We start from the raw sequence: 10,877 nt of genomic DNA, 5'->3' as shown, positions 1-10,877 counted from the left end.
TGCTGGAAGTTTGCCTACAATCAACCTGTTCCTAAAAAGGGTGACCGCTCTAATCCCTCAAACTACCGTCCTATTGCTTTAATTTCCTGCTTATCTAAAGTTTTTTAATCTATCCTCAACAGGAAGATTCTTAAACATCTATCACTTCACAACCTTCTATCTGATCGCCAGTATGGGTTCCGTCAAGGCCGCTCTACTGGTCATCTTCTGGCTTTCCTTACTGAGTCTTGGTCATCCTCTTTTAGAGACTTTGGTGAAACTTTTGCTGTTGCCTTGGACATATCAAAAGCCTTTGATAGAGTCTGGCAAAAAGGTTTGATTTCCAAACTACCCTCCTACGGTTTCTATCCTTCTCTCTGTAACTTCATCTCAAGTTTCCTTTCTGACCGTTCTATTGCTGCTGTGGTAGACGGTCACTGTTCTTCTCCTAAATCTATTAACAGTGGTGTTTCTTAGGGTTCTGTCCTGTCACCCACTCTCTTCTTATTATTCGTTAATGATCTTCTAAACCAAACTTCTTGTCCTATCCACTCCTATGCTGATGATACCACCCTGCACTTTTCCAAGTCTTTTCATAGACGTCCAACCCTTCAGAAGGTAAACATATCACGCAGGGAAGCCACAGAACGCCTGACTTCTGATCTTTCTAAAATTTCTGATTGGGGTAGAGCAAACTTGGTATTGTTCAATGCCTCAAAAACTCAATTCCTCCATCTATCAACTTGACACAACCTTCCAGATAACTATCCCCTCTTCTTCAATGACACTCAGCTGTCCCCCTCTTCTACACTGAACATCCTCGGTCTGTCCTTTAATCTGAACTGGAAACTTCACATCTCATCTCTAGCTAAAGCAGCTTCTCTGAAGTTAGGTGTTCTGAGACGTCTCCGCCAGTTTTTCTCACCCCCCCAGCTGCTAACTCTGTACAAGGGCCTTATCCGTCCATGTATGGAGTATGCTTCACATGTCTGGGGGGGTTCCACTCATACTGCTCTTCTAGACAGGGTGGAATCAAAAGCTTTTCGTCTCATCAACTCCTCTCCTCTATCAGACTGTCTTCAGCCCCTCTCTCACTGCCGCAATGTTGCATATCTAGGTGTTTTCTACCGCTATTTTCATGCCAACTGCTCTTCTGATCTTGCTAACTGCATGCCTCCCCTCCTTCCGCGGCCTCGCTGCACAAGACTTTCTTCTTTCTCTCACCCCTATTCTGTCCACCTCTCTAACGCAAGAGTTAACCAGTATTCTCAATCATTCACCCCTTTCTCTGGTAAACTTAGGAACCCCCTGCCTGCTTCTGTATTTCCACCTTCCTATGACTTGAATTCCTTCAAGAGGGAGGTATCAAGACACTACTTATCCACCAATTTTTGACCACTGCCTTGGCCCTTTTATGGGACTGGCATTTCAGTAGGCATTTTTTTATTAGATTTTTCGTTGCCCTTGGCCAGTATCCTTCCTACATAAAAAAAAAAAAAAAAAAAACTGATTGTCTTCAGCCTTTCTTTCATCGCCGCAATTTTGTGTCGCTTGCTGTCTTCTACCGCTATTTTCATACTAACTGCTCTTTTGATCTTGCTAACTGTTTGCCTCCCCTCCTCACGCGGCCTCGCTACACAAGACTTTCTTCTTTCTTTCACTCTTATTCTGTCCAGCTTCCTAATGCATGAGCTAACCAATGTTCTCCATCATTCATCCCTTTCTCTGGTAAACTCCCTGCCTGCTTCTGTATTTCCACCTTCCTATGACTTAAATTCCTTCAAGAAGGAGGTTTCACTACAATTATCCTTGAATTTTTGACTACCGCTTTTGATCCTTCTTTTTCTGGGACCGGCATCTCAGTGGGCAGTTATTTTTTTTTTTTGTCAGGGGATTTTTTTTTTTTGTATTTGGCTAATTTCCCTCCTACATAAATAAAAATACTTATATGCTACAGTTTGTTTCTTTCCATTTTTTTTTTGCTTTCTTTATATCTTAGTTTTTTTTTTTTACCTTATACGTTTTTATATTCTTTATGATAATAATCAGTGTCTTTTTTTTTTTGTCTGATGATACCATCTGTGTTAGGTTAAACTTTATATATATATATATATATATATATATATATATATATATATATATATATATATATATATATATATATATATATATATATATATATATATATATATATATATAACGTTGTTTAGCCGTTGTGCGAAACTCAAGTGTGGCCTGGCAATAGATATAACTGCTTGGTTAGAATTTGAAATTGTAAGTATTTCATATAGTTTCTACAAGTTTTGGAGCTATAAAATATCCCATGACGAGACGAGTGACAACATCGCACCAGTTGATTGTGTGGATGTAATAAACGATAAATATGGTCGTAATTAATGATAAATAAAACAATAAGTTGCTGGACACCATGTACGCCAGGAAATGGGAAGGAGCGAGGCTAACAGTAAATCAGTTGATTGTTAATCAGATCACACAGTTTCTCTTAGTATTGTGTGGAAATGGTGTTTCTCCAACGTGGTTACCCGCCATGCCCTGCCGTTGCATCTGTTATTAGGCCATGCATGAATTTCACAACACGGTTAAACAACGCCTCAAAATGCATATATATATATATATATATATATATATATATATATATATATATATATATATATATATATATATATATATATATATATATATATATATATATATATATATATATATATATATATATATATATATATATATATATATATATATATATATATATATATATATATATATATATATATATATCTGTGTGTGTGGCACACACACACACTAATCTAGAAGCGAAATACTATTGATTGATGTCTCGCACTATGGTGGGAATCGCTCTGAGTCTGCACCGTTCCGTGCGCGGCGCCGTTAGGGGCGTTATCTTGTTGTGGTGTCTTGTGGCACGGACCGGGCGAGGCGCGGCAGGCGGCAGCATGTGTCTGAGACGTGGATGATGCAGAAGTCCCCTTCCAAACTTCTCCAGAGCCTCTCGGTGCCTGGTGGATAGTCTGGACAGAGTCAAAGTGGTCAGGCCTTCATCATAGGTGGTGTAGCCAGGGCCAAGCACGCCCTTTTCTGCACACTCTCCAGCTGGAGCTGTTGAGCGTGTGTGAAGGAGGAGGACCACGCTGGGGAGGCATTCATGAGTTTGGGAAGGATGAAGGTGAGGTACAACCCCCTTAAATCGTCTGTCGGCGCCCCCAGCGACCTGAGTCTGAGCAGCATGTACAGCCTGTAGGTAGAGGATCTTGCGGTGCTGGTAACATGCTGTTTTCAGGTCAGCTGGTCGTCCACCGTGATTCCGAGAAGCTTGGCACAACGGACCACCTGGAGGGGGTAAGAGCCCTCTATGAACTGAGGAGGGGGCACTGATGCAGAGGAGGTACAGAAATGCATCACCACAGTTTTGCTGTGGTTGATGGTCATCCTGTTCTCCTCCGTCCACGTCTGTAGTCGCTCCAAAATGATTTGCAGTGGCGAGTAGTCCGGATTCCTGTTGGAGACTGGGACGCCCACGGTGCGGTCGTCCAAATACTTCTAGCGATGGGGGGTGTCAGTGAGAGCGTCGTTAATCAGGATGAGGAAGCATAGTGGATCCATCTTGGTCCCCTGGGGATGTAAGAGTGAATGGGAAAAGATGTTTGGTGATTGATGTATAACTAGAAGAGAGTGGGTGACAGGACAGAACCCTGAGTAACACCACTGTTAATAAATTTAGAAGAGCAGTGACTGTCTACCACAGCAGCAATAGAATGGTCAGAAAGGAAACTTGAGATGAAGCTACAGCAAAAAGGATAGAAGCCGTAGGTGGTTAGTTTAGAGCTTTGTGCCAGAATATATCAAAAGCTTTTGATATGTCCATGACAACAGCAACAGTTTAACCAAAATCTCTAAGAGAGGATGACCAAGACTCGGTAAGGAAAGACAGATCACCAGTGGAGCGGACTTGACGGAAGCCATACTCGCGATCAGATAAGAGGTTGTGAAGTGATAGATGTTTACGAATATCACTGTTGAGGATAGAAAAAAAAAAAAAACTTTAGATAGGCAGGAAATTAAGGAAATAGGAAGGTATTTTGAGGGATTAGAACAGTAACCTTTCTTCAACAAGAAGGAAAGGTAGATACTGAAAGACAGAGCTGAAAGAGTTTGACTAGGCAAGGTGCAGGCAGGAAGGCACCGTTTCGAAGAACAATAGGAGGGATCCAACCAGTCCCATAAGCCTTCCGATGGTTTAGGCCAGCGAGGGCATGGAAAACATCATTGCGAAGAATTTTAATAGGTACCATGAAGTAGACAGAGAGTAGAGGAGAGGGAGGAACAAGCCCTGACTCGTTCTAGGTAGAGTTTTTAGCAAAGGTTTGAGCGAAGAGTTCAGCTTTAAAGATTGATATAATAGCAGTGATGCCATCCGGTTGAAATAAAGTAGGGAAGAAGCAAGGTTATTGGAGATATTTTTGGCTAGATTCATTTTTGGCTAGATTAGTCACGAGGGAAGTTAGATCTTGAAGGATTTTGACGCTTTCTATTAATGAAGAGGTTTTTGGCTAGTTGGACAACAGATTTGGCATGATTCCGGGAAAGAAAGATAAAGTGCATGAAATTCTGGTGATGGAAGGCATAAGTACCTTTTGTGGGCCACCTCTCTATCATGTATAGAACGAGAACAGGCTGTGTTAAACTAAGATTTGGAAGGTTTAGGTCGAGATAAAGAGTGAAGAATGTACGCCCCATGCCAGACACTACCACCTCTGTTATGCGCTCGGGACACAGAGAAGGGTCTCTGACACTGAAGGAGTAGTCATTCCAAGAAAAATCAGCAAAATACTTTCTCAGGTCCCCCCAACTATCACAGGCAAAATGCTAAAAACACCTCCGCTTAGGGGATGCTGAAGAGGGATTAGAGCGATAGTACAAAATACAGATCTGAGATTGTGATCGGAGGAGCCCAACAGAGAAGAGAGGATGACAGCGTAAGCAGAAGGATTAGAGGTTGGGAAAAGGTGAAAAAATGGGCGTATCTCCACGACGGTCAGGAATACGAGTAGGGTGTTGCATCAGTTGCTCTAAATCGTGCAGAATACTATTAGCTAGTTCACCAGGATCACCAGGATGGTCAGTGAAGGGAGAGGAAAGACAAAGCTAGTTTTGAACATTGAAGTCTTCAAGAATGGAGATCTCTGTAAAAGGGAAGAGAGTCAGAATGTGTTCGACTTTGGAAGTTAAGTAGTCAAAGAATTTCTTATGGTCAGAGGAGTTAGGTGAGAGGTATATAACACAATGAACTTAGTTTGAGAGTGACTCTGCAATCGTAGCCAGATGGTGGAAAACTCAGAAGATTCAAGAGCATGGGCATGAGAGTAGGTTTAGTCGTTGAGCACATAAACGCAACATCTAGCTTTGGATCGAAAATGAGGATAGTGAAAGTAGAATGGAACAGGCAGTTGACTCAGACACCTGTGTTTCAGTTAGGAGGAGAAGATGAGGTTTAGAAGATGAGAGTGGTGTTTTACCGATTGAAAATTAAATCTCAGAACGCGAATGTTGCAGAAATAATGAAGAAAAAATTGAGAGGGGTGTCAAGACACTTAGGGTTGTTGTAAGAAGATCAGTCTGACCTGGGGACATTTGTGGTCTCTCCCTAGAGGGTGTAGGAGTCGCCATGATCATTTTGAATTTTTGAGTGAAGGTGTGCAATAAGGTGCTTATAGTTTTGTGTGGAGGAAGAGAGTTGTCTTTAGGGGTCAGGCTGTGAATGCCCCATTGTATTTTGAGACAACTTTCAGTGAGGTCACAGCTGGGTTTAATGATAATTTCACAGCACTCCCTGATTCAGTGATTTAGACCTCACTGGAAGTAATTATCTTTTCGCCTGGTGCCTACTGCCTCCTCTCTGAGGTATACTGAGACAGGTTGTAGTATTTGGTGGAAACTGGGGCTGGATTACAGCTAGCTGGGTCAGTTGCTTTAAAGGGATAAGTGAGTAATTACCGGCCGTAGGTCCCGGCCTATTTAAATAGCATATGACTCTCTATAGTGGTCTGCCAGGGAGTGCAGTTAATTATAAAGCATTCCAAATTGAGGCAAATGACTCCTCGGCAGCGTGTGTACAGGCCGAGTTCTTGTACAGTTAGAGGTGAATTACCCTCCTGTCTGTTTGTCAGCACTTATCTGTAGTCATACGCCTTGTTAGTGATTATGTTTTGTCTTAAATGCTACTGTTGTCTGAGGCTGCTAAGCCACAGATGATTTAATGATTAGGAGAGTAGTGAAATTTTCTCCCTCCTAAGATCCTGATCAAGCCTACCGTCCAGGAGGCGGTAAACGACATTATTAGGCTAGAGGCCGTAACCTGGTGGACAGTGAGAGGATTCGTTACGTGGGAGACTGTTCATCAGGGTTTTATACCTCGACCTTATATGTGTGGTTGCACGTTATAATTGTTTCTTTCTAAGAGTGGGCGATTTTTGCCCAGCTGGTTGAGTTTGTTGTAGTTGTTTTATTTCCCTTGTCTTTAGGTGGGTCAAACAGACTAACGACCTCATTCGTGCAACCTGGTGGTAGGACCATTGGTAAGAAGGGCGCATGAGTCAAAAGTGAACTTTAAAACCTATATTAAGCCCTGCACCCAGTCACCTACGAGGTGACTAGAGGAAGCTAGTTTAAGTGCAGCAGCTTTTTGAAGGGGCTGGTAACTGTGGTCATAAAAGAAATTGGCGACCTCACCAGGACAAGGATTACAGATAGCTTCGTTGCCACGTGGGGGGAGACAGTTGTTTGTTTGTTTCGTTGTCTTGTGTGTCTACATTCAGTTTACGCTATGGAGGACAAGGCTGGTAGCAGGGGTGACTCGTGACCTGAGTTCCCTGCCTATACTGGGAGCGGTAATGTAGATTTAACCCAGTTCCGTGTGAGGACATCTAGTCCCACACATAACGTCCACGGACGTGTTAGGTCATTACCTGCCCGCATTGTTAGTGGCTTTTCGCAGACTGAGGGTATGTTTGAGTAGATGAGACTTAAGTTGGAAATAAGGAGAATGGAACTGGAGGCTGAAAGAGAGAGATTACTAAACAGGCTTGAATTGGAACCTGAGGAAAGGAGATTGAAGGCTGAGGAGACTAGAGAAGCAAGGAGGCTTCATTCTGAGGAAAAGACCAGATTACTTGAACAAGGGAAAGAGCTAAAATTGTTTGAAACGGAGAAGGAGAATGTGAGAATGTATGAAAGAGAACAGGTTGAGAAGATTAGGGTATTTGAGCTGGACAAGACTCGAATCGAAATTAAGTCACCTCATGGCTCGAGGAGGAAGAGTTAAGGAGGATACAGTAGAATGACAGATGGTGAGGAGCTTTAAATTTATCCCAGAGTTTGATAAAAAAAAAAATGGTTCAGGTGATTTGGGAAGAATTTTAATGGCCTCAGGAGAGATGATTTAGCCTGGTGGCTAAATGGTGTATGACAGGATGTCAGTTAAGGATTAGGAAGATTATGAGGAGTTTAAGGCTAACATTCTGAGAGCTTATGAACTGCGTCTGGAGGCATGTAGGCTGCATTTCCATGGAGGTAAGAGAAGGCCCAGTGACTCCTGTCTATAATGTTCTGGCTACCCGGAGATGACGTTTGAAAAGTGGATTGCTAGCGAGTAGGCCACCTCATACCATGAATTAAAAGAGCTCATTGTAAAGGAGCGATTTGTCAATGTTGTCGAGGAGGAACTGGTTTCGTTGCTCCGTGAGAAATTATTTAAAAGCCTTAAGGAAGGTAATACATGGACAGATGATCATGTATTGGCCCATCGTCATGCATCCCACCACGAGAGTATGGGAGTTAAACCGGATGGGGAGAAATGGTCTGCAGGCAGTGGGAGTGGTAGCGTTGGCCTCATCGAAAAACCCCGCCACAGTGGTGAGTTTGGGAATAAGTCTGCGCCCGGGAATTCATACAACACCCGGCTTCCTTTTGATCCAAGGAGGAGGCCAAGGGTACAGTACCATTAAATTTAATAACCAGCCCATCTGTTACCCCTTCAAATCTTCGCGATACTTCTGTTTCAATTTCCCCAAGATGATCATGCCTTCCTCCCTAAACCCAGAAGCCAGTGGCTTTGCTGATCTGGCCAGACCAGGGTAAAGAGGAAGCTTTTGAATCACTGTACAGTGCGGCCGGAGAGAAGACCGGGTGTTGCTTCCATATCGATAGTTAGTAGTCCACTTGGGAGTGTGAGGTCTGGGTTAGACTGGTGCCATCCCTTTTTGCACGAGAGTACTGTAGAGATTGCTGGGATGGTGTACCCATTTACCGTGCTGCGTCACATGCCCAGCAATCTTTATGCCAGAATATTACAGGGAGGAAGGTAGCCTCCGGGAAGGCAGTATTGTCTTGGGGCATCAATGCTGTTGAGAAGTTTTCCACTACTAATGTGAGGTTGACTTGTCCGCTGGTGACCGAAGAGGTGCAAGTGGCCGTGGCGGAGGACCTGTAAGTGGCCGGGGTTGACTTCCTTATAGGAAATGTTCTGAGAAGAGGGAGAATTTGGGTGCAGCATCCCCCGCCCCCCCTGCTGACTCCATCCTTGCTGAGGTACCTGACTCTATTACTGTTATCACCCGCTCCATGGCAAGGAGGGTGAATTCATCTGCATCTCCTGAGGTCGACTGCAATAAGGCAATAAGGCAGAGCCACCGGGAGAGGAGTGCAGGGGTGATGTACGTGCCACAGTAAGGGTAGGGTGCCCAGAGGCCTGTCCCACACTTAGCGAGGGTTTGAACGATTCAGAGTCACACTCATCCTTGAGTCATAGTGCTGGAACTGACTGTGACAAAACAGAACTCGGATGGGGATGGCAGTGGCGTGGATGATGTAGCGCTCAGGCAGAGTTGCCACTTGATGTGGAGGGTGTGGGTGCATGGTGGATCGGGCATGTTGGGGGTTACTACCAAGGGTGGGGAGGCTCCCAGCACTGCGGGGGAGATGGGAGTTTCCTCCTCTGCGGAGGGCCCTGGAAGCGGGGAACAGGCTGCTCCCTTGCCGGGTGTAGATCCGTGGCGCACCAAAGTTAACTGCTGATTCGGGCACCGGTCAGATATCTGGAGAGGATTATTTTTCCCCAAGGTCAGCGAGCGCCAGAGAGAGACTAGGGTGTCGGCTTTGCCTCTGCTGCCTGACCCTGTAGTCCTGAAGGACATTAATGAGGTTTAAACCGATGAGCTTATAGATGAGCAACAGGGGGATGAGGAGTTGGTCCCTTATTTTTGCAAGGTGGGTGAAGTTAGGAGGTGGACAGTAAGGAAGAGTTCATGCTACGGAACAAAATTTTATATTGTCGGTGGAGAGAAGTTGATGGAGGTGAATTACTCCAAGTGGTAGTGCCGTCTAAGTTCAGAGAGGCACTCGTACTGCTGACACATGAGAACCCGATAGCGGGTCACCTTGGAATTAGAAAAACTATGGCGAGATTATGGATGATTTTTTGGTAGCCCATTATGAAGGATAGTGTTGCTATCATATTTAAGTGCTGCCACACCTGTCGAATTGTGGGTAAGCCTAACCAAATACCACCTGTAGCACCTGTTCACCCTATCCCAGCTGTTGATCCTCCCTTCACCCGCGTACTCATTGATATTGACGGTCCTCTCCTCCCTACTAGAACAGGCTACAAATAACTATTGACTATAACTGATGTCGCCACGAAGTATCCAGAGGTAATTCCACTCAAACTTATTCATACCAAGGTGGTACTAAGGGCCTTACTCATTTTTTTCACATATTCCTTCCAAGGTCCAGTCTGATCAAGGGGCCAACTTTACCAAATTATTTGCGCAAAACATGACTGAGTTGGGGATTAGGCACTTCCTGTCCGGTACCTACCATCCCCAGTCACAAGGGACCTTGGAGAGACACCATCAGACTTAAAAAAAATATGCTGAATACTTTTGTTTGATCCACGACTAGGATTATATAATATTTGTTGTGCGAGAGGCGCCCACTGAGTCATTGGGGCTCTCGCCAAACCATCTGGTGTTCTTGCACCGTGTGTTGTTACAGTTAGATGTAATATTATTCACCTTTTTTTTTCTAAGTAGGAAGGACACCGACCAAGGGCAACAAAAACCTAATAAAATAAAAAAAGATCACCCTTTTTAGTAACAGGGTGAATGTAGACAAACTTCCAGCAAGAAGGAAAGGCAGATGTTGACAGACAAAGTTGAAAGAGTTTGCCTAGGCAAGGTGCAAGCACGGAGGCGCAGTTTTGTAGAAGAATAGGAGGGACTTCATCAGGTCCATAAGCCTTGTGGAGGTTTAGGCCAGTGAGGGAATGGAAAACATCATTGCGAAGAATTTTAATAGGTTGCATAAGAGGGAGAAACATGCCCTGAATCGTTCAAGATGGAATTTATAGCAAAGGTTTGTGCGGAGACTCCACCTTTAGAGATAAATGTAATAGCTGTGTTGCCATCTGATTGAAATAAAAGAGGGAAAGAAGAAGCAGAGACCTTTTTGGCTAGTTGCCAGAAGTCATGAGGGGAGTTAGATCTTGGAAGATTTTGACACTTTCTATTAATGAAGGAATTCTTGGCTAGTTTGAGAACATATTTAGCATGGTTTAAGGCAGAAATATTAAGCACATGAGATTCTGGTGATGCATAACTCAAGTACCTTTTGTGGGCAACCTCTCCAATATGTATAGCAAAAGAACAGGCTGTGCTAAATCAAGGCTTGGAAGATTTATATCGAAAATAGGAATGAGGAATGTACCCCTCCATACGTTATGCGTTCGACACAGAGACAAGTCTCTGACACGGAAGTAGTAGTCATTCCAAGGAAAATCAGCAAAATACCTCCTCAGGTACCCT

This window comes from Scylla paramamosain, unplaced genomic scaffold, assembly GCF_035594125.1.
Source record: "Scylla paramamosain isolate STU-SP2022 unplaced genomic scaffold, ASM3559412v1 Contig74, whole genome shotgun sequence".
Taxonomy (NCBI): domain Eukaryota; kingdom Metazoa; phylum Arthropoda; class Malacostraca; order Decapoda; family Portunidae; genus Scylla; species Scylla paramamosain.
The sequence above is the reverse complement of the archived record's forward strand: the minus strand, read 5'-3'. Positions refer to the sequence as shown.